At 36.5% G+C, this 26,118-nt stretch overlaps 1 pseudogene; it reads left to right on the forward strand.

The window, feature by feature from the left end:
* The first annotated feature begins 2,684 nt into the window (after positions 1 to 2,684).
* Positions 2,685 to 22,547, forward strand: LOC149185165 (F-box/kelch-repeat protein At1g26930-like; annotated as a pseudogene).
* Positions 22,548 to 26,118: the final 3,571 nt, after the last annotated feature.

The following is a 26,118-nucleotide window of genomic DNA, read 5'->3' on the forward strand; positions in this document are numbered from 1 at the left end:
AAATTCTAGAGTGTCGAGATAAGGATTGCCAACACATGGAAATATGCAAAATGGTCGCTCTGCTTCCAAAAATAGGTTATAATAACTATTCTGAGTTATATTGACCGAGTTATGTCCATTTTAATTCTAGAGTAGCATTCGAAGTGGGTTCCCGTTGGAGACGTGCCCTCCTACCCCACTTTAGTAGGCACCTGCTTCACATTCATCAGTTTCAACATAGTAGCATTCAACTTGGGTTATTTGGAGACGTGGCCTCCCACCCCAGGCTATGTAGGCATCTGCTATTTCATTAACAACCAACTTCATGGTTATGGGTCAACCGCACAAAATCCTTGTCATCGAAGTCCATTTGCTAGGCAACACACTATTAGTATCACAATTGGTCGCAAGCATTACAAGGTATCTCTATCCTCGGATATTCATTTCTCATGGTTATGGGTCATCCACAAACCCACACTTCATCGAAGTCCATTTGCTAGGCCGCACACTATTAGTATCACAGTTGGTCATAAGCATTACAGGGTATCTCTATCCTAAGATCTTCGTTCATCATGGTTATGGGTCATCCACAAACCCACACTTCATCGAAGTCCATTTGCTAGGCCGCACACTGTCAGTATCACAGTTGGTCACAAGCATTACAAGGTATCTCTATCCTCGGATCTTCGTTCATCATGGTTATGGGTTAACGAGATAAAACCCTTATCTTTAGTGGCTCTTCATATTCAACAAAGGCTTTGTAGGAGGGAGCTTCATGCAATGGGGACCATTGTTTCTTAAGTAGGTAGGAATGATCCAAATGGAAAAAGGCATCAATCCACGGTATTCATCCACCTATGTTATTCATCCACCCATGGAATTTACCCATGGTATTGTAAATGGCATCCACCCATGGTATTTATCCACCCATGATATTGTAAGTGACATCCATCCATGGTATTGTGACATCCACACATGGTATTCATTCACCAATGGAATTGACCCATGGTATTATGACATCCACCCATGGTATTCATTTACCCATGGAATTAACCCGTGGTATTGTGACATCCACCCATGGTATTTATTCACCCATGGAATTGACCCGTGGTATTGTAACTGAAAAATACTATAAGTAAAAAGTCACATTTTGTAAAAGGACAATTTGTTCGCCACAATGTAGGTCCTACAGTTATTCTCCATTTTAATTAAAAAAAATTGTTTGTGGTTTTGTTTATTGGACATTCTCCTCTTTTTATTCCGGAATTTCAATTTTTCAGATCTTGGGGGTCTCTCCCCCAAAATCCATTTCAATCTTTTAGATCTTTGGGGTCTTCGCGCAAGATCCAGATCATTGGGTGAGGTCACACGGTGGAGTGGGTCGCCCTGAATGGTATTTTCGAGCATGGCTGCATGAAGGTGTGGGGCGCGATGAATGGTGAACCTAGGTAAAACTGCACAGTGAATTGGACCAAGTTGAACAGTGAGCATGGGCAAGGCCGCTCGATGGTGTGGGTGAGGCTGAACGAAGACTTGGGCAGGCCTAAACCAAAATTGGGCAAGGTTGAACGAAGCTGACTTAGGAAGTGAAGTTTGCTAGTTTTTCCAAGGTAAATTTGGCATTACCTTGAAAGGCTCATGTTTTACATGAACTTATAAAAATTGGATTATTATATATTGTTGGGAAATCTCTAACCATGGAGTTGCCCCTCTCTTTGAAGAATATTGTACATGTGTAATTTTATATGAATGATGATGTAAATGAATGTTTCCGTTGAGTAAAATAAATGATGACTACTTAGTGAAGTGAAAAATATTCTAAGTATTGAATGTTAGGCGTAGTCCGTACTTGAAAGTATTGTTGAAAAGAAATCAGGTAGTGATGCTGCACCTGCCTATGTGCAGTTGAAAGACCGCCATTAGGATATGGGTGTGACAGTTGGTATCAAAGGCTTACTGAATCCTTGAAGAAAAGTTAATCCCACTACACTTCGTGAGTTGGTATCAGAGTATATTTGGAAGAAGTGATAGAAATGCACTTCATGACAATTGGTATCAGAGATTGATTTAGTTGAACCAGATTTACAAGAAGAAGAAGAAACACTTGCACTGTGACAAAGCAGTATCGAAAGTATTTTGGAAGAAAAAGCTTCATATCAGTTAGTATTGGGTTTTTGAAGCTGATGACCGTTGAAGGTAAAGCAGGTGTTGCAGACTTGCCAAACGGATGAAGATGGTTGAAAGAGAATTTCAAAATCTTGAAGACATGACTGATTATTGGAAAGATGAAATGCAGAAATGCTATGAAGCTCTTATGTAAGAGTGGGAACTCTTGATACATATGGGAGACAGGATAGTGGACATGCGGAAGGACTTGAATAATCTTTATGGGAAGACTGATGAACTCAATGAACTTGATGAGAAGATACAACAGGGTGATCGTAGACTCCAAGAACTCATGGATGAACGAGTTTGACTCAGGGAGAATAGCACCATGGCACAGGAAAAATTCAAGGAACTTCAGCGAAAAAATTGAAAGAGACTTTCTTGGTAGAAATCCTATTGTGATAGAGAAATATGAGCTCGATTACATTGACAAAATTGGGCACTACCATTGGAACATGACCCAATATGTTCAAAATATTGGTTCACTTTCAATGGAGGAAGTCAATGTGTGCTTGATTGGGACACTTAAGTAGGGTGCGATGGAGGACAAGCTTGAAGGAACTCAAGTTGAGCCAGGGTCGAATTTCTTAGATGAACCGAAAAAGGAATTAAAGTACCTTAAGAAGGAATTCAGGTTGAAGCATAAGTCAAAAGACTCTTCTGAGGTCGAATTATTGAAGAAGGTTGTTGAAGTAAGACACAAGATCAAGCCTAGAGAGGATGGAGATGCCTTGAAGCTGAGTTTTGTGCAGGTAACCATACATGGCAAAAGGTTTGCTGCATTGGTGGACATAGGGGCTACTCATAGCTTCCTTAGCAGGAAAGCAGCAAAATATTTTGGGAAGAAAGTTGAAGTGGGAAGAGAGTGGAGTGCTTTCAAAGCAGTGAACTCTACCATGAAAGTTGTGACTGGTGTATTGAAGGACACTCAGGTGAGAGTGGGTTCATGGTTTGGAAAGTTGGACTTGAGGATTGTTGACTTGGATGATCATACTATGGTGTTGGGGAAAGACTTTTTGAAGGTTTCACAATTCATAAACATGATGGAACAAGACATTCTCTTGATTAAAACTGAAGGAAAAGCTATGATGGTTTCGATGAATAGGAGGAGGTGCTTGGGAAATAGACTAAGTATGGCTTTTATGACTTTGAATCCAAATGATTAGAATGTAAAGAATGACCATGTGGAGTAAAGAGGACTTGGATGTATGACTCAAACAATGAAGGAAAGGAAGATAGTTGACTTTGTTACGAGGGCTAGAAGGGGAGATGAAGGTGGAAAGAAAGTTTCACACATCTTGAAACACTTGACAAATGCATCTTCTAAAAAGGATCTTCACCATGGAGTTGTAGATGGAGGGAGTTCAAATACTTATTCAGTGACAGTGGTTGAGGAAGATTATACAAGTGGACATCCAGTTGGAATAGTGGAATTTTGCAGGTATGCCATGGGCATATATGACTTTTAGTTGAGGAAAGAGAAGCTTGAGAAGCTTGGTTGTACACATGAGGAGGTTGAAGTTGTGCACAAGTACCTTAGGATGCATTATCAATCAGACACATGGGTGGATGAGAATCACTGAGGGAACTTTCTGGCCTTCCTTTCTTGATAGACAACCTTGGAGATAGGTTTTTGCAAGGCCTTGATTGTCTAGGAGGACTGCACCACCCTTACAAGAGGCCTTGGAGATGAGGCTTCTTTCTTTGATAGATTGATGATGCTTGGATGAATGCGAGTGTATGACATCACAGTGGCATTAGCATCATGGGTAGCATGTTGCAACTGGGATGAATATAACATGGACCTGAGCATGGTATATTTTACACTTGGATGGATTCTTGATCGAGTTAATATTGTGATAAGATGCTAAGAAAAACCAACGGTGGCATGGGGAGGTACATTCTCATGGGTTAAGCATTACATTTGGATTAGTTACGTAACTAGTTCAGTGACATGGGGGCATGCAATGCACCGAGTTTGTGTCTGATAGATGTCTTGGTTACGATTGAGATGTTGTGCTAGATGGAGTATTATGCAATGGATCACATGATGACGATACATGATGAGAGTCATGGATAGAGGATACTTCATTCTTATGGAGGCATAGACTTTGATGGTTTATGTGACATTAGAGCATAGATGGGTAGCATGGGACTTTTTGGATGTTGGAGCTAGCGACACTTTGCAATGATGGGTGACGATGTTCTCGAGGACACCAAACATGTAAAATGGGGCAGTATGTCACACCCACGAGTCGTGTTGGCGATGTGTGACACGTTGGGGAGACACGCTCTCGATTAAATGTGACAAGTCGAGGAGCAATGAGTTGTGTGCGATGATATGCAACGAATGCATTAGTCAGGTGCGACATATGTGTGACATTACGCGATGAAATAATTTGATGATGGGACGCATTATACGATGGATGGAAGACCACACAGTGAGGTGGAGCCAACCCACGAGTTGGGAAAACTAGTGCGAAAGATGGTGAGCCCACTTGGAGGAAAGTTGAAACGATGTGTGGATAGCTGAATTGTATGGTTGGCCTGGGCAAGGCGACCCCATCGTTTACCATGGTTAAGTGTAATAATAGTGGAGGACGCATTGGTGGAGATCAATCAAGTCAAGTGCGACCAACATAGTGAGCTTAATGAAGAGTTCAAGTGTTGGGAGGCATTAAGCGAAGAATAAAACCACAGAATGGAGTTTCAGGTACCACAAGCCGAGACAGGTCGCAAAGTTGGGCGAGTCTGCCCGCAAGTGCAATGACTAGGTAGCAGATGGATAGCGGAAAAATTATAGCATGGAGGTTGGGCAAGTGCGACCCTACCCACGAGTTAGGTAATTTGACATGGTAGCGCAAAGGTGTGGGAAAGTGCTATGAGCCCCGCGAGTTTGGCAGGTCGACACGGGAGCGTGGAGAGCCAAGGCAAGGGTGCGAGCACAAAAAGTTAAAGGCGCTAGGTGGGTGACAAGCTAAGGGTGTTGGGACACGAGTCGGACTTCGGTGAGGCTGCACGATAGGGTGGGCCGCTTTGAATGGTAGAGTTGGGAAAGGTGGCATGAAGGTGTGGGACGAGTTGCAAGGTGAAACTGGGTAAGGCTGCAGGGTGAAGTGGGTCGAGTTGAACGGTGAGCCTGTGCAAGGCTGCATGGTTGTCTGGGCAAGGCTGAATGAAGACTTGGGAAGACCTAAATGAAACTTGGGCAAGGGTGAATTAGGCTAACTTGGGAAGTGAAGTTTGGGAGTTTTTCCAAGGTAAATTTGTGGTTGCCTTGAAAGGTTGATGTTGTACATGAACTTATAAAAAATGGATTAGTATATATTGTTGGGCAAGCTCTATCCAGGGAGTTTCCCCTCCCTTTGAAGAATATTGTACATGTGTACTTTTATATGAATGATGATTTAAATGAATGTTTCTCTGTGTAAAATAAATGATGAATTCTTAATGAAGTGAAAAATATTCTAAGTATTCAATGTTATGCATAGTCCATACTAGAAAGTATTGTTGAAAATAAATTAGGTAGCAGTGCCACACATGCCTATGTGAGGTTGAAAGACCACTGCCAAGATAGGGACGTGACAGTGGGCGATCAAGGCCATGTGTTGTGGTCTGGGGTTCATTGCTTCCTTTTCCCTTTAGACCTGGGAACACGAACAAGCTTGGAGCTGAGTCACCACTAAGATCTGTCTTGTCGTTGGTTCCAGTAGAAGAAATTTGTTTGATTGGGCCTTCTTTCCTATGTGTGGGATAAGGAGTGTGAGTATGTTTGTCTCTCTATATGGTGGTTAGTGTAGAACTCTGCCCATATGGTGGTGCTCGGGTGACAATTAGTGGGTTTTGAGTGGACGCTCTCTGGAATTTCTTGGTGTAATTCTTCCCTCGGGGTGATTGGTGCATTTACTATGTGCAACTATGGATTGAATTTCACTTGGGGTGCCTGGGGTGGAAGAGGTGAAGACCATCCGGTGTGGACCATGGCATGTTTGTCTTGTTCCTGTCAAAGGGCAGTGAGCGGTGTGTGGGTTAAGAAGCTTGAGCCTCCCAATTTTGTAGGGTGGTTTTCTCAGGACCTCACCCATCTAGTCGTACTAGGGTGTGAATTTGTGGGATACGTGTGGTTGTCCTCTAGAATTGTGTGGTTTAAAGTTGACCTCGTTGTGACTAGGATGCATATTGTGTGCCTTTACGAGTTGAAGTGCACTTGGGGTGGTTGCAGCGGAGGGGGTGCAGGCCACCTGGTGTGGTTCATGGCTTGTTTATCCTAGTCTTGCAAGAGGGTGGTGACCAGTTCGGTGTAACAGTCTCCTTGGGGGTGGTTCAGCAACCCACGTATCCGTTATTGTTATTTCAGGTGTCCTTATTTTTGGGTAGCCTTCTCCTTTCTCTAGTTAATTTGTCTCCTCTCCCAATTCCCAGTCAACGGGGTTAGCCCTGTCATGTGGGTGGGTAGCAGCAGCCCGAGAGGCGGCTTGAGCCTGGACATAGTGCATGCTCGACTAATTCTGGTAGCCGAGATACTGAGGAAATAGAGACAGTATCTCCAGTTCAAGTACATGGCCAAGTGGTAGCCTTGGTCACTCAAGAATCTCTTGCAGTGGAACTTTGTCTAATCCAAATCAATATGGATATTCTCTGAGATCACAGGCATGAAGACAGGAATGAGACTATGGTCTATTTCTAGGACATCCAGTATAGCTAGAATGAGATATTGGAGTAGTTGGATAGTCTCTGGCATCAACATCGTCATACAAATGACCACCTTCGCAGTCTGGGAGTGAGGGTGGAGCATATTGACTTCCATATCCATGATCATGTCAGTTTCTTCATTGCTCCTCCTGTACTTCCTCCTCATCTGCCACCCTGATATGTAACTGTCAGTTATGGGTTTTTTTGTTTATGTCAGTTATGTCTAGGCTTGAACGCCCTCCAGAAATAATGTATGTTAGTTGTCCTTTTTGGTATGTCCCAACCCCACTCTCCAAAAGTCTTGTCAGAATGAGAGAGTGGAGGCTGCCATGATGATCTTTGTAAACTATATTCTATTATAATTCCAATGAAAACATTTTTAACCGACAAAAAACACAATAAGTTTTATTTGTTTGATCTTTATGTAACAATAAAATAATAATAATAATAAAGTAAGTGAAAGAATATTTTTTTTCCATATGGTTTAGGAGCTTTGCTAAATTGTATGGATATGTGTAGTTTTCTTTTTGTGCATATTTGGTATATGTGTATAAAGAAAAAAGTATAGATTTCTTAGAACTTAAGATTTATTATATGGGAAGATAGAACAAATATTTGGAAGCGATGTTTTTTTACAATTTTTTTTTTTTAAGAATAGTTATATTTTAGAAATTTATCTCTTTTCACATGATTTGAAATTAAAACAAATTACGCAAATATAAAAATAAAATAAAAGCATTAAATAGTTGATTTTTAAATTATCTATTGTACTATGATGTATAGTATTTTTTCTATTTTACTAATTTTTTAAATGGAATTATATATATATATATATATATATATATATGAGATATTAACTAAGAATATTGTCAATACGATGATTAATTTTATTTATCAAAAAAATTATATTTTACTTTATATATAAACAAAATAAATTAACTAAAATTTAAAATTGTAATGGTAGGACTTCATATACTTATAATGCAATTTCGTAAATTAAAATAAAATAGAAAATTAGTAACATAAAGAATAGATAGTATGTCAAAACAAGTAAAATAATACAACTTTTGTGAAATCCATTGCACTCACACTTGTGAATTTAACCAGAGTAAAAGGATCACTATTAGATTTCTATGTTTCTTTCTTAGTATAAAAGTATATTAGCCACGACTCAAAAGTTTATGTTCTTAGTAGGATGATTAGAATAAAAGTTCTAGATCTAATAGATGTAGAAATGATGGTGTCTTTATTGTTACAATATTTATAAACTTCAAAATTAGTTTAGTGTTCTAATGTAAATTAAGTTCAACATGGTCTAATGCATTTTTAGGTAAAGTGTGTGTCTTAATGTGCCTTTTTAGTTTGTATTAGTTGCATTATGACCCAACAATTAAAATATGTTCTAGATATAAATTGATTTGATGGCTCATATTCTCTTCAATATTAAGAAAGATTGATTTATTATTTAACACCTAATTTTCATGATGTTGCTAGAACAAAGAGCTAAGAAGTGGTGAAACCAAACCTAAAATCAAGCCAAGTTGGTGCGATAATATAGAGTATTAATTTCCCTATGGAATTGTGGGTTGGAGCCTACAAAACATGGAGTTGGTGCTTCCATCCTAGTGGATGTCTAAAGGAGAGCTTGGAGGTCGGTGCCTCTTGCAAGTGGGTGCTTGCATAAATCCATAAAGTTGGTGTTTTTAGTAAGTTGATCAAGTGTCTACAGAAGAAGGGAATTGGTGCTTCCTACTAGTTTGTGCTAGCAAACAATTTAAGCATGTTGGTGCTTCCTATGTATGGGTGCTCATAAAGACATATGATGTAACAAAGTAGGATCTTAGATTACATTATAATAGCAAACAAATTGGTGGATTTTCATATTTAGTTTCCACGTTAAATTCTTTTTGTTCTTTTCTATATGATGCTCATGGTGTGTGTGTGTGTATTCATGTGTTCATCTATATTGTTGTTACATGATATGATGAAGATGACTCACATGAATAATTTCCAAGTTAAAGGAGAAAATATAAATGGACATTAAAAGTTAAAATTACCCTTAATACTTGTTCACTCTCCTCTCAACATTAAATATTGATTCCATTAATTGGTATTTGGGAAAATTCCTTCAGGAATAACTTAACCGCTTGAAGGTAGATCAAAAGGAAACATGGCTAATCAAGTTTGGCTTACACTAGAAGAAGTTCTATTTTTTAATGGAACAGAATATGTGGTCTAGAATATTAGAATGGGAGACCATTTAGTGGCCATTGATTTAGATGTTTGGTTGTTTGTAGAATATGGAGAGAAGAATGAATTTAATACAAAATCCTAAGGAGACTATCATGAAAGGGATATCAAAGTTAGATATGGATAAAGTGAGACATTGTGAGACAACAAAAAAAATGTTGGACAAATTGCAATGTTTATATATAGGAGTAAATAACTTGGGCATAATTTTTTCTTTTTCTTGCCATAATTATATAGTTACGCACATATATTTATTTACTCTACAATTACAAAATTCAATTTTAATGTGAGTAAGAGGTTAATAATCATATATTGAGTGTGTGCATAGTATTATCCTTACCACCTCGTAATCTTTTACCTTAGACAACACTCTCTAGATTTTCTTGTTCATATCCACCCACATAGATGATGCTAGCATTACTTTATGGGTATAAATTTTTACCACCCTCCAAAACAGAGGAAATATTTACCCTATACCTCAAATCTTCCATTTACTTGTAACAAAACATAAAAAATACACACACACACATTTATGTTTCACTTACAAAACATTATTTCAACTTTTCCTTTTATTCTTCTGCAGTACTAGAACCATTTAAAAATCACAATAACAATATTTTCTATTTTTTCTAAACCAAGCAAACTATCACAAAATTATTCAAATATTCATATACTTGTCTAGATTCTTTCGGGAAGTATATTAAAGGTTTCCACGTTCCTCCCAACCATGAACTAAGTTTCTTAGTAGTTCCCTTGGAGCTCTAATCCTCCATGCCAAGAAAACAATACAAAATTCTTCTTCAATTTCACCTCCTTAACCCCCTTAGCAGTGTCCTGCCAGTTTTCTAGATCCAAATCTAGACTCTTTCACACTGGTCTTTGATAAAAGTGACTGCCTTTATCTCTCGCAGTCCTCTTTTCACAGCTGTCCACTCATGTCATTTATCTTTAATTGTGAAATCTTAGTGCTTTGCTTCAGTTAATAATTCCAAATTTCAAAGGAGGAGTTTTTCTTCTTTTGTTCCTGCCCCTTTTTGGGCATACCCAATTCTAACGTTTTTCTTGCAATTAGGAGTCTAATCTCACATGATAGCCTTTAATATATTTCCAAAAATACTGACACACAAAAATATTTTTTTTAGTTAAATAACGATTTATAATGTCACAACATATTACTTGTCCTACTTTTACTTTTCACTCATATATATTCAATATAAAAGTCATAAAATAAATCTACGAGAAGATATTACACACATTTCACCATTGATCGTTATATGTCAATTGTTGGTGAATAAAAAAATTATTTTAATTATGGTTATGGTTATGATTTCATCATTTTTGGAGAGATTTCAATAGGGAAAATCTACTCCAAACAGAGGATACAAATTTTTTTAACAATGATATTATTTTGGTTTTCATTCAAAGCATGTTTATGGGCTAGCCAATGTGTTATAGGGAATATTTTTAAGAGGATTTTAATGGGCGTTTTAAGGTTAAGTATCAATATGTTGATTGATTAGTTGACATGTACATATATCAGTTCATTAGGTGTGTATTGGGTCATTAGGTTTTAATTGATTAGTTGATAGGTAGTTTTAATTGATTATTGGTTCATATGTTTTTTGAGAAATATGGTTTTCCATCTTTTTTAGGAAAATTTTGGTAGGAGGATGAATACATTGACTTCCTCAGTATTTTCAATAACTTCTATTTAGCAATTTTTAAAATTTTTAAATTTTCTTAATACACTTATGTTATATATTTCCAAATAATTTTTACTATTAAAAAAAACCATTTAATTTGTTTTCAAATAATTGTATAAGTTCATTCCTGAAGTTTGAAATGACAACTAGAATCATAAATTTTAATTACTTTTGAGCAACTATTTTATGGAAATTAGTATTGAAATAAATGTCCACTACAACCATCTTGTATAATTTGAAATAATTTCACTACAAAATCTCATCTTAGTTCTCTCCTCCTTTAATGAGTGTTTAATTTAAAAATAAAAGATTATTGAAATAAATATGGCAATAACGCTCATAATAGAAAGTAAACAAGTTTGATTTATGCCTATATCGAAGAAATTTCAACCCCCACTCTGGTTATCAATCTTCCTTATCATTCCATGCGTTTAGTTTTAAATCCGAGCAGGATAAAAATTCTAAAATCTAGAAATGACAATATTCTTTGGAAACACAAATTTAGGGATTTCACAACTGCTGAAATTGTAGAAATAAAACACAGTAAAATTATGACAACCACACACAAAAAATAACACACTGATTTTTGGTCAATGTGACCCTGGAAAAACCCCCTACAACTCTTGGGGAAAACCAGTTTGAGAGCTCTTCATTTCTGAAAATTATTTTACAGAGAAACTGAAATACACAGTAAAAATTTGAGCAGCCAAAATTACAACTTATCTTGATTTTCGTGCTTGAACTCCACCTCGAAAAAAGTGCCAATTAGCAAACAACCAAAACATAATTTTTTACAGCAATAAAACAACATTAAATGTTGTACGGGTTACCTTGAAAAATGTGCCCAGAACTTGATGTACCGACTGTATGGATCATACGAATTTTAGAAGTATGGTTGCCTCGAATTTTGTGCCCAAATCTACCTCGAAATTCGTGCCCAAATCTACCTCGAAATTCATGCCCTTGCTGCTGTCCCTCTTCCTTGATATTTGTGCCTTTCTCTTGTTATACGGTTTTGCCTTGGGATGCATGCCAATAAATGTTGCTGCCCAAATTTGCTGAAATATCTTATTGTTTCTCTCCTTCACTTCCTCACTGCTCATAAATTTTCTCCTTTCTCTCTCGTCTCTTTCTCTCAAATGCTCATGAAAGAATGAATGATATTTTCCTCTTCCTTTCTCCTTTTACTCTCTAAATGACCTCTTGGGTTACCCTAAAATCTAATGGCTAAGATTCATTTAGATCTAGGGATGAGAATAAATGTGCATTTAATTATCACTTTCTATTTTTTAACTCACCCACTTAAATAAAGACGCACTTAACCTTTTATTTCCATAGTCACTTTTTCACTTTCTAATTCTTCATTGAGTTTAATAAAGTCCCCTTTAAATTAGAATGTAACTTTACCACTTCTAAAGTCACTTTTAAATTAAATTGAATTTACCACTTATAAAGTCACTTTAAGAGAAAAGTACAAATAATTTTGGACACTTTTCCCTAGGCAAAAGATCAAAGCCTTAGGAACCACTTGTCCTCTAGTACCCAAATTTTAACACTCCCACTTAGTGAGGAAAGTGCTCCTTACCACTCCCATCTTGTCTCTGAAGTAGACATGCGTTCCCCATGGTAAGGCTTTCGTGAAAATGTATGCTACTTGCTCATTTGTGGAAATGTACTTAAGCTTAACAGCTCCCTTTTGGACATAGTCTCTAATGAAGTGATAGTTGGTATCAATATGCTTTGACCTGTCATGAAAAACTGGATTCTCCATGAGTTTTATGCAACTCTGATTATCACAGTAAATTACTGAAGGTCTCAATGTCTGACCAAATATAATAAACAACATCTTGCGAAGCCATATGGCCTCACAACTAGCCAAACTAGCAGCCATGTATTCTGCCTGAGTTGAGCTCAATGAAATTGATTGTTGTTTCCGGTTGATCGACTACACAAGTACCGAACCCAACCAAAAGCAACACCCAGAAGTACTCTTCCTATCTAAAGCACAACCTGCCCAATTTGAATCCGTGTACCCTGCTAGTCTCACTCCATCACCCTGCCTATAATCCAAATAAAAATCCACAGTACCTTGCAAGTAACGAAGAATGCGTTTTGCAGGCACTCAGTGCAATCTCCTGGGCTCACACATGAACTGACTCATAGTGTTAACTGAAAAACATATATCTGCTTGAGTGTTGACCAAATACATCAAACAACCAATCAGTTGTTCTTATAGAGTAGGATCCACCAACTCAGAATTAGAAGCATGAAGCTTCTTCCAGTTAGTGATCATAGGTGTAGACATTGGTTTGCATTCCTCAATGTGAAATCTACTAAGAATATCCACAATGTATTTCCCGTGTCCCAAGAAGAAATTTTGATCCTCTTGCCACACCTCCAATCCCAGAAAATAATGCATCAGGCTATTATCCTTCATCTCAAGCTCTGAAGCAAGATCTCTCTTACAGCCCTCAATGAGTCTCTCTACACCAGTGATGATCAAGTCATCAACATACAACACCAGAATGAGAGGTTGCGCACCCACCACATTGAAGTATAGGTTTAAATTAGTATCACTCTTTGTGAAACCCAACTACTGCAAGTATGTATCAATCCTCAAGTACCAAGCTCTGGGAGCTTGCTTTAGACCATAGATTTCCTTTTTCAATTTGCATACATGGAACTCCCCATGCACCTCAATGCCCTGCGACTGCTCAATATCAACCTCCTCCTAAATGAAGCCATTGAGAAATGTGTTCTTCACATCCATCTGGTGGATCTTCCAACCCATATCTGCTGCAATTGATATAATGGAGCAAATAGATGTATACTGAGCTATGAGAATGAAGGTATCCTCATAGTCAACTCCATCCACCTGTGAGAACAATCTCACCACAAATTGAGCCTTGAACTTCTCGATGTTGCCATCTGGAGCATGCTTTATCTTGGAGATCCATCTGGAAATAACAACTCATTTACTTTCAGGCCTCGGCACTACCTCCCAAACATTGTTATTCATAATAGAAGAATATTCTTCTGTCATGGCCTATATGTAGACCTGCTGGTTGGCTGCCTCCTCATAACTAGAAGGCTTGGAGTCAATAATGATTGCTACCAATGCCATGTAACTATAGAACTGCTCAGGTGGTTTACTCTCTCTAACTTGTCTCTTTGACCCAACAATTGATGTGGTCTCGTACAAGGTATCTTGAACACACTTGGGCTTCCTCTTCCCTCAGCATACTTCTCCCATCGAAGTTAAAGAATCCTCATCATCATCAGAAGCCTGAACTCCTGAGGGTCTGCCAACTAACCTCATGCCTGAATCTATGCTTGTAGATGCTGAAGTACTGTGCGAACTGTCCATTAGTGGACTACCCTATGAACTACTCTGCGAATTGCCCTGCATGCTGCCCAAAGAACCACCCACCTGACTCTGAGAGCCATTGCTCACTGATAGACCCGACACTGTAATCCATGTACGTCTCGATCCCTGACCACTGGATCCCTTTGACTGACTCAGCTGCTCCTGAGGTTCTGGTCACTCTGGATACTCTAAGTCCTATGACCTTCTCAAAGCTCTCTCCTCCTCGAACTTCACATCCCTCCTGACAACCACTTTCCCTTTCACAGGAATAGAAATCTAATAAGCTTTCGAGGTCTCGCTATAACCCACAAAGATGCCCTTCTCTACAGTGGGCTCTAGCTTGGTCCTGTTCTCCTTGGGGACATAAGAATATGTAAGGCACCCAAAGATATGAAAGTGCCCAACATCATGCTTCTTTTTAGAAAATGCCTCCTCCAGAGTCACATTCCCCAAGGCACGATGTGGACTCCTGTTCTGCAAGTACACATTAGCGTTTCAGGACTCTGCCCACAATAATAAAGGTAACCCTTGATCATGAAGCATGGCTTTGGCAGCCCCTGCAATGGATTTTTTCTTCCTCTCTACAACCCCATTCTGTTGGGGGTTGTAAGGAATTTTGAACTCCCTCCTAATGCCTACCATAGCACAAAATCAACAAACTCACCAAGGGTATACTACTCTCCATTCTCCAACCTGAGGACCTTGATCTTCCTACCTATCTAGGTCTCCAAAAGGGCTATGAACTCTTGAAACCACTTGAAGACCTCACTCTTGGTTTTCAAGAAATAAATCCAGGTCTTTCTGGAGTGGTCATCAATGAATAAAACATAGTACAAATAACCACTCAAGGATACATGAGACATCCAACCACTCACATCGGTATGAATCAAGTAAAGGATCCAAATCGCTTTGTTGTCACTGCTGGGAAAAGGGGATCTAGAAAACTTCCCCATAACACATCCTCTGCATACATCAAGGTGATCAGAACTGAAATCTGGCACACCAGTGGTAATCTCCTGCAATGTGCTAATCCAACCTGTCTTCAACTCTCAAACCCAAAGACATGTTTCACTATCCTACCAAACCAAAATTTTCAAATTTGTGGTAAGGGTTTTTGTTTTCTGTGTAAAAATCAGGTTGTTGTAATTTTCACTTTGCTGTCCCAAACTGCACTTTTCAACCAACCAAGCTCTGATACCATGAAGAAATTTCAACTCCCACTCTAGTTATCAGTTTTCCTTATCACCCCATACATTTAGTTTTAAATCCAAGCACGATAAAAATTCTAAAATATGGAAATGACAATATTTTTTGAAAACACAAATTTAGAAATTTCACAACTGTTGAAATTTTATAAATAAAACATAGTAAAATTATGACAGCCACACACAAAAAATAACACACTAATTTTTGGTGAATGTGACACTGGAAAAACCCCTTGCAACTCTTGTGGAAAACTAGTTTGAAAGCTCTTCTTTATTTTTGAAAATTCTTTTACAAAGAAACTAAAATACACAGTAAAAATTCCAACAACCACAAATTACAACTTATCTCGATTTCCGTGCTTGAAATCCACCTCAAAAATCGTGCCAATCAACAAATAGCCTAAATAGAAATTTTTACAGCAATAAAACAACACTAAATGTTGTACGACATGCCTCAAAAAATGTGCCAAAAACTTGTTGTATTGACTGTATGGATCGTACGGATTTCAGCAGTATGGATACCTTGAAATTCGTGCCCAAATTTTCCTCGAAATTCATGCCCTTGCTGTTGTCCCTCTTCCTCGATTTCTGTGTTGTCCCTCTTCCTTGATATATTTTCCTTTCTCCTGTTGTATGGATTTTCCTTGGGATGACTGGCTATAAATGTTGCTACCCAGATTTGCTGAAATGACTTCGTACTACTCTCCTTCACTTCCTCATTGCTCACAAATTTTCTCCTTGCTCTCTCTTCTCTTTCCTTTAAATGCTCATGAAATAATGAATGATATTTTCCTCTTCTCTTCTCCTTTTACTCTCTAAATGACCAATTGGGTTACCCGAAGATCTAATGGCTGATATTCATATACATCTAAGGATGAGAATAAATGTGCATTTAATTCTCACTTTCTATTTTTTAACTCACCCACTTAAATAAAGACCCACTTAACCTTTTATTTCCATAGTCACTTTTTCACTTTCTAATTCTTCATTGACTTTAAAAAATTCACCTTTAAATTAAATGTAATTTTACCACTTATAAAGTTACGTTTAGATTAGAAGGTAAATTTACCACTTATAAAGTCACTTTTAAATTAAATTGACTTTACCCCTTATAAAGTCACTTTAGGAGAAAAGTAAAAATAAATTTGGACATTTTTCTCTAGGCCAAAGATCAAAGCCTTAGGGAACCACTTGTCCTTTGGTACCCAAATTATAACATATATAAAATTTTAATTTTGGATCAACACATAGGAGGGGAAGGGAGGAGGGATGATGTCAAAAACAACATATGGTAAGTAAACATTCATCTGTATCTAAACTTTTAATTTTGGATCAATGCGGAGGAGGGGAACATACTATAGATTGTCACTTGGGGCACCATTGGATAAGGAATAAAAAATGGTCAAGATTCACAAAAAAATATAACACTTGGGACAACTCTAATATATAGGGAAAAGGTGAAAATCTCCCAAAATAATACAATAAGAATTTATATTAATTGCGATGAATAAAAAGGGTAAATATGCATATAATTTATACGAAAAAAATAATATAACTTTATCAAGAATTAGCGTTATTTAATTACAGAGAAATATTTCAAAATAAATATAAAGAAGATATTTCTGATAGAAATATAGGAGAGAATTAGTTTCCAAATTTCTAAGAGTATTTAAGAGATTCTCTCTAGAATAATTGAATTGATTTTTTCTAACCCATCTCGCCAACTTTATAAAATTTTGTAATGTCCACCCTATAGTTAAATTGTGTGTTGTAATTAATTTTCTAGTTAAGAAAATCTTATCGTTGCAATTTTTTTTTATAAATTAAGAAGATACATAGCTAATCATCTAGTGGTAAGAGCATTTTGTACATCTTACTGATGCTACCAAAGATTGTATGTCAAATGCATATACATTTGATTTATAAACAATGCAGGATTTCTGATATATTGTCAAATCTCTATACATGTCAAATGCTTACTAAATCTACTTTCCAAGCTTGAACATGACAAGTATTGCCAATTAGTGTTCTACATGTTTCCCAACCTAAACAAACGTCGAAAAAGTGTTATCTAAATGTTGGTTCTTTTAAAAACTAAGGATATAATTTTATGACTGCTCTCATAGATCAAATGTTGATTATCAAGTATGTTAGTTTCCATTGCTCTTATATCAAATATTAAGGTCCACAACCATGGTATCTAGTAGAAGTGATTATTGCATAATATCCCTACCATATGGCAATGAAGCTTCTCACAATTACCAAAATATCTTTTAACAACTTTCAATTCTCTCAATTAAACTAATTCTTATATACTATAACTAAAATAACAAATAACATTGCAACAAGTCAAATTAAAATGTCAACCATCATTGTCTTCGATATCCTAAATTCAATATCAAAGTTCAAACACCCTGCATGTCAAACGAAAATCTAAAAAGTAGATACCACCCATGGAGTTCACCGATGCCAATTGAACACCTTCAAACATGGCCCAGTCTGACAATAAATTGTTTTCACTGTGTGATCACCACTCTCAGACAAAAAGCATGTCAAATCTAGTTTTAATTTAATATGTGTAAAAACACCTATTTGAAAATCATACAAGAATAGATTTTACTCTGTAGATGAAATTGTTTGGTCATCGGGACTAAATGTAGAGGTTAAGTGGCTCCAAATGCTTCTATTTATATATAATATTCAATTGCATAAAAATACCCTAAATTTTACATGACATGAATTTCTTCTTCTAAGACGCAAGCAGTTGGTTTGTAGAAGCTCAAACTATACACAAGAATTATGAACTGATTACAAGTCCATGTTTAGTCTCTTTTAAACTAATGTTCCCATAAAAAGTGGCCAAAAATCATGGGTTGGTTTTTCATTTGGTTGTCAGTACAATATCATTCTAGTAAAATGATTTACTACAAACATCACATCCAATAAGTATAATTACATAAACAAAATGGAGTGGATATCCGAGGCATAATATTTTTCTCTAGAAACAACATTTTGCATTGTAGGCATAATATTTTTCTCTAGAAACAACATTTTGCATTGTTGTTAACAATATAGATGACCATATAATACTTTCCCAAATTCCATTACTTGGGGGATCAATAAGATCCATGATTATTCAAACTGTGTTACATCCATCTCACCAAATATTCTACTCATTAGTGTGATTATATATCCAAATGAGTAGCTTTGGTAGGTGACTGGATATATTCCCTTTTGGCATGATTTGAATACACCCTCTTTTATCCAACATTGTTTAATAATCTTATGATAATTCTTGGATTTCAAAACTTTTGTTACCCATTCATCAATAATATTTATATCAAGTTTTCGGAACCTATAATAAGTGTCTAGGATAAATGGTGAAAATGATGCAATGGACTTCTCATTTCCATATTCTATTATGATGACTAATTAGCTATGAAGTAAACTCCACATGTAGCATAAGCATTGATTTGTCTACCACATTTTGAAAATATGACCTTCTAATATTAGGAGACACTCTCAAATCAATATCCTACTCTCCCAATTATAGAGAAAATTCTATATATTCATCACCTTTGAACATATGCTACATGAACCCCCTCTATGGAATTTTTCCTGCACACAATCGACACTCAATATCTCCATAGAAAGACATACTAATAATTTTCCAATCTCAGGTTTGGTCAATGTTTCCCCATCTTGGAAAATCTATGGAGACTTATATTTTCCTTTGGTTTGACTTTAAGGAGAAATTATGGGTTCATATAACCATCAAATATGAAGATAATTAACCCTTTATTCATTCTTTAATCATTATCATTAATGGTGGCTATGGAGAATCTCTAGGATATGGGATTTTTTAGAACTAAGTGTGGCCTCTTGTGAAAAGGATTTGGGCAATAGGTAGGTGTCTGATTACAAGCATTCACTTATAGTTTGATAGATGATATTGGTAAGATAATGCAAGAATACTACTCAAGTATTTCACATGTTTGATCTTCGCAATTTGACATACAATATTTCACATAATATCTCTATAGAAAGACAAATATTTTTTCAATCCTAAGTTTGGTCAATGTTTCCCTATTCTGGAAAACCAGTGGAGGTTGCATTTTTCTGTTGGGTGAAGACTTGTAACCATAAACATAACAACATTAGCCATACAAACTATTAGTAAATATGAAGATAGATCACCATTGGTTTATTCTTCAATCATTATTGTTAATTATGGCTATAGAAAATTTCTATGAAAAGGAAATTGTAAAAACTTGAGTGTGGCCTTGTGTGAAAAGGAATTGGCAAAAGGGTAAGTGTTTGACTACAAAAATTCACTTATAACTTAATAAATCATATGGGAAATATAATGCAACAATACTACTTAGGTATTTTGCATGTTTGATCTTCGTAATGAAATATAAAAAATACTACATTAAAATGAAATTCAAATGGTAAAAGATCCTTTGTCAAGATAGAACTCATGAATCATCAAGAGAAAAATTATTTCACTAAAACGAGACCATAAAAAGTTTCACAATACATGTGCGACCTTATTTTAAGTGTATACTTATATTCAAATCTCATTAATTTACATCATGCATTTTCAATAATATAATAAAATGGAGGAGAAGTGAAAAGAGGAGGGGAATCAAACTATATCTATATATAGATTTGGGATTATATTTGATAGAAACACCAGTTATATTTATATATATAATTGGAATTAAATTTTACAGAGGCATCAAAGTTACCTCAGGGAAAGTGAAATCTTAAAAGTAATAACAAATAAAATCTTTATTTTTTAAATTAAATATTTTAATATCATATTCACAAAAAAGTTGATTGGGAGGAAAAACATACATCTACATTTTCAAGGATGATGTTTGAGACCACTTTATAATTCCTTCACTACTTACTGCGGTTATAATGGATGTCCAAAGGTTAACTATCCATCTATGCTCATCGATGCTTAAATTATATTCTTTATTTTTATTTACACTGTGAATTGTCATGCAAGGCTAACTTTTCATGGTATGTAAAATAATAAATCTATGTGGTGGTTATATTTTATATTGGTAAAATAATGAAAATTATATTCTTTAATTTTATTTATATTGTTAATTGTCATGCAATGCTAATTTTTCATGGTATGTAAAATAATAAAGCAAGCTATGTGGTGGTTATATTTTATATTATTAAAATAATGAATAGTTGGTAATTTATGACAAGTTAATATATTATAGTATTTTTTTGAAATAATGAGTGTTGAGGTATTTGTATTTGGAAAAATATAATTCTTACATGTTTTTTTGATTGCTCATCAATTCTAGAATGAGTTTATTCCCATTAGTTAACAGTTTGTTGAGGTCTAGTTGGTTGAGATATTCTCTCCAACTAGTTAGCTTCCTAAATTGATATGTGGTTGAAATATTCACTCAACCAAGAGATTGTATATCCAAAATAGATTAAATATCTCTATACATAATTTCTTGTATTTAAATTGTATTATTATTTGATGTGAATATACAATTTTGAGTGCATTTAGAAAATATTTATTGATATTAGAGTTCGTAAGGCCCCTGGTCCTTGGCCTCTCGAGATGAGGGAAATGAAGAGTATAGTCCTTGCGCCCTCTCGAGATGAGGGAAATGAAGAGTATATGTATTTGTTTGAGAGTGTATGCCTTCTATGTTTTGTAGTAGTATGTTAATTTTTGTTTGTCCATCAAATTTTTTAAGTGCCTATGGAGTTGATTCAATAGAAATTGATTTGGGCTACGTCGTGGAGTTATGTGCGAGGTGCGTTGTTGTCATCTAAACTCCGAGTGCTTTCGGTTCTCAGGAAGTTTTTTGAGTCATTGACATATGACACATCTCAACTTTTTTTACCATGAAATCTTTCTTGGTATTAGTTGGAGGTTCATGGAGTTGGAGGACGTTCTCAGAGTGTGATCAATATTGTTGTGAGCTCGGAATTGTGAAATCCAGCGACTGCTTGCTATAATTGGTATGTAGAGGAATCCTGTGAGGGCTCTGATAATTACATTATTCCCAGGCTCTATGAAGAGGACATGGCAAGGAATTTCTTTGCTCAATCATCGATATCAGATTATGGTGCACTGGATTTGGTGAACCAAAGGTTGAATTTGCCTGTTCGAAGTGGGTATGTTTACATTTTGAGGAGACAGCTCGGAATAGTAGATCATTGGATTTACTTCGCCTGCAATCTAGATCGATGGGAAGCCTTTGATCCCACATGGCAGCATTCGATGCGCTTGCCGAGGATGCCTATTGATGGTTGTTTTACACTTCCATACAAGGAATCTTTAGCTATTGGGACATAACTTCTTTTGTTTGGAAGGGAGGTGATGGGATTTGTTATATGGAGGTAAAATATGTTGACAGATAACTGGTATAGAGGACCGCCGATGAATATGCCTAGGTGTCTGTTTAATTCCGCCACTGATGAGCAAATTGCAATTGTGGCAGGAGGCTGTGATGCGACTTGGGGGTGTGCATAGATATGTAGAACTTTATAATTTAGAGCGTGGAACTTGGGAGACATTTTTCTTAGGAATGGAATATCAATTTCGATTTTTCATGGATGGAAATTCCTATGTCATCAGTGGGATGATAAGCAATACAAAATATCCAATGTTCGGTGAAGAATATAACCTTGACACAAAAACGTGGAGGAGGATTTCAGTCGTGTTTTCTGGAGGCAATGCAGCTACCCAAGCACCTCCCTTGGTTGCATTAGTAAATAATAAGCTTTATGTTGTCGAGTACTGGCAAAATGAAGTCAAGAACTATAACAAGGTTACCAATCTGTGGAATGTGTTGGGAAGATCGTCAATAAAGGGAAAATTTACAAAAGGGAAAATTTACAAATGGCTCGGGTAATGCATTTAAGGCCTGTGGAAATGACTTGATGGTCATTGGAGGCCAAAGGGGACCCAATGGTGAAAGCATAGAGTTAAATTCGTGCCATCCCACAACAGAAGAGGGGCCACCAGAATGGAATGCATTGGTAGTTAAGGAACATGCGACCTGTTGTATGAATGCATCTTGGTTGGGGAGGAAAGTTGGAGCATCGAAGTGTATCCAATTGTGTGTGTGTGCAGAGCGATGTGATAGTGTTGATATCGTGGCGTGGTGTGGCCGCTTCAGTACGTTGGTGCATTGACCTGTGTGAACCTTAAGCTGTGTTAAATATTATTTTGCCTTTTGTGCACTGGTCTCACATACTTCTAGTGTTGGCGTTGGAGTTTCTACCTCCTCACAGTGTTTTATTTTGAAATTTAGCCAAATTTTCTCTATTTTTTTTGTTCTTCTTGCTATTGATATCTTAATTTTGAAAAACCATGGTACGAGAAAGTCGACCCTCATTTATGTGGTGGTACATCTTGGTTATAAGTATGTCTGGCCAAAATCAAGTCATGTAAAATTGTATTGATATATGTCTCGTAGAAAGGATGAACATTTGACAATCACTCTTGTTAACTATTGTCATATTTTTGAGTCTAGGTTGGAGTTGGCCATTTCAACAATAGACATAATTGATGCACAAGCATCCAACTCAGGGAGGTCATGGCTCGGAGTTTGTCTCTGGAGCATCGAAGTGTATCCAATTGTGTGTGTGTGCAGAGCGATGTGATAGTGTTGATATTGTGGCGTGGTGTGGCCGCTTCAGTACGTTGGTGCATTGACCTGTGTGAACCTTAAGCTGTGTTAAATATTATTTTGCCTTTTGTGCACTGGTCTCACATACTTCTAGTGTTGGCGTTGGAGTTTCTACCTCCTCACAGTGTTTTATTTTGAAATTTAGCCAAATTTTCTCTATTTTTTTTGTTCTTCTTGCTATTGATATCTTAATTTTGAAAAACCATGGTACGAGAAAGTCGACCCTCATTTATGTGGTGGTACATCTTGGTTATAAGTATGTCTGGTCAAAATCAAGTCATGTAAAATTGTATTGATATATGTCTCGTAGAAAGGATGAACATTTGACAATCACTCTTGTTAACTATTGTCATATTTTTGAGTCTAGATTGGAGTTGGCCATTTCAACAATAGACATAATTGATGCACAAGCATCCAACTCAGGGAGGTCATGGCTGGGAGTTTGTCTCTTTCTAACAACTTGAGTTTCATTAGTTTTTTACATTTTTAGGAATCGCTGTTAGTGTTTTGTTTACTGTTTTTTTTTTTACTTTTTAGTTTTATTTAATTTTGTTTTTAATTTACAAAGCAAGAAAAGACAGTTATTCAGAAACCACTTAATGTAACTACTGTTAGTTTGCGAACTGTCCAGTGTTCTCTACAAAATGAAAAGAGAAAACAACTAATGTAATCTTTTGACCATCATAGAATTGAAGGAAGAAAATGCATAGAAATATTTCTGAAGAAAAACACATCTGAATCCATTCCTGTTACAGCTTTAGTATCTTTCCTACATAGTACATTTAATCTATTTTCTTTTCCATAAGCATAAGGAAGAAAAATAAGTGAATAGAAAGCAGTAGAGCGAGGGGAGCGTCCAGATGAGCCGACAACACAAACAAAGCGAGCTTACGAAGCGAACGAGAAAGCCATTACCCAAAGAAACAAGCTACAGGTACATAAACGAATAAACAACCAATTTTCCTTTGCAAATTTTAACAATCGAAACTACATAATATATCTATCTATCTATCTATATATATATATATATATATATATATATATATATATATATATATATATATATATATATATATATATATATATATAGCTATATATATATATATATATATATATATATGTCAAAAGATGAGTATCCACAGTTCACTGTTCAAATATTAATAAATAAAACAGAGTCGACAAAACTCCAAACCCCCGTGAGGTCATTGCAGGACCGCGTCAATACATATATAACTACAATAGCAGAGCCGCAAATACATATTGGAGCCACAGGCACAGTGCCAAGAAATTGTAGAGCTGAAGCCAAGCGACAGCTAAAGACTCATTAACCCTATGAACAGTAAACCCTCAGTTAATCAAACAGGGAGACACCAAGGAGCGACCCTACCTGATTCAAGCGTGGGAGGCACGACGTGAGGACCACGAATAAGCCCATCGCTCACCTGCATTGGCCAACAAACAGGCCTTAGCAACAAGAAACAAAACCACAGTTACAGTACAAGACACAACTAGAACAGAGGAAAGGGTTATGAGTAAATTACCGACGGAGAGTCGAGCCTGTGCAAGCCGAAAGAGGAGCCACGGGTCCAAGGTTACAGTCACAGAGTTGCTCGCTGCCCATAAGGAGCACAAATTGTCAATGATGGGGAAAAACAAAGCAGATAAGACCAGCATGGAGGGAGGACATACCTTTTGAACAATCGTCGAGTCAGTGCCGAAAGCCCAGTCACTCCATAACTGCAACTTGTATCAAACCAAGCAAACAATCAAATTGTGAAGCAAGCGCATGGAGGACAGTCATGTAAGCCAAAACTGCAACTGAAAACACAACTAGAGCCAAGAGAAATTGACAACAGAGACTGATACGAAGGTTTCCAAACCTAGGTCTCGAAACCAAGCACGAAATAGGGAGCCAAGACATTTTCCACAGGTGGAAACACTCACCGAGTTGCAAGCCAGGCACAGTGGAAACGAAACCCCAAACAAAGAGACACAGAAAACCCTCATCCCGTTGAACCACAGACCTCATAGGTAGCATAGTGAAAATAGCAAATGAAATGACTAGTCAGGGTTTCAGAGCATAGAAGGAGCGGGAAGGAATAAATCCTAAGGCTAGGACACATGTCCTTGTCTCCATAAAATGCCAGTACAACAACATTAAAGTCAACAAACCACACGTTAATAAAATTTAATCAACAGTTTATCATTAACTCGAAATTGTAAAGGGCTGGACCCATCAATATGTCTTTGCAGAATTAATGGATTACCAAATATGATGAAGGCATGACATTAGAAGATAGTGATTGGAGCTACATCAGGGATTAAAGGATGATGGACAACTAAGTTAAAGTTTGTGTGGGTTTGTGGAATAGACTCATGATGATGGTGTATTATGTGTCACATACATTTATTAGTAAGAAAGTCTAAGATGTTTTGTAGTTGCCTTTGGAAAGTATGTACCTCGTATCTCTATTAGCTAGAGTGTGTAATCTAAGCCTCATGAGGCATGTGTACCCCCATAAAGTTCATGGTAATCTTAAAACCACTTTGGAAGTGAAAGTTTATAGTAAGCGAGAAACCACTTAGTAGTGTAGGTTTGTGGTAATCCAAAAACCACGTGTGAGAGTGCAGTGGATAGGCATTCATGTAGGCATGGTTTAGTGTCAGCTAACAAAACCCTAGGCATGGTTTAGGGTAAGACGATAAAACTAGAACATGGTTATGAGTAATTCGATAAAACCGATGATGATGATGATGGAGCGGGTTTTGTAGGTATAGATATGCAGATGATAGTTGATTGAACCATGTATTTGAAGGACATCCTAGTAGACTGGCGGTTGCAGTGGTTGGTACTCATGCATTACGGTAGATGGTTGTTCCTTTATATGGACATCGACATATTCATTTTTATCATATTTGTAAACACCAAGACCACAATTAGACTTTGTTGATTGATATCAAGACAAGTAGTCATTAAATGGGGGACTTGGAAAAATATAATTCCTACTTGTCTTTGGTGTGCTCATCAATTTTAGAATGAATTTTTTCCAAGTAGTTAGGATTTTGTTCAGGTC

The sequence above is a fragment of the Pinus tabuliformis genome, chromosome 3_2 (assembly GCF_031772625.1).
Source record: "Pinus tabuliformis cultivar Carrire ecotype Pingquan chromosome 3_2, CPIR1, whole genome shotgun sequence".
Taxonomy (NCBI): domain Eukaryota; kingdom Viridiplantae; phylum Streptophyta; class Pinopsida; order Pinales; family Pinaceae; genus Pinus; species Pinus tabuliformis.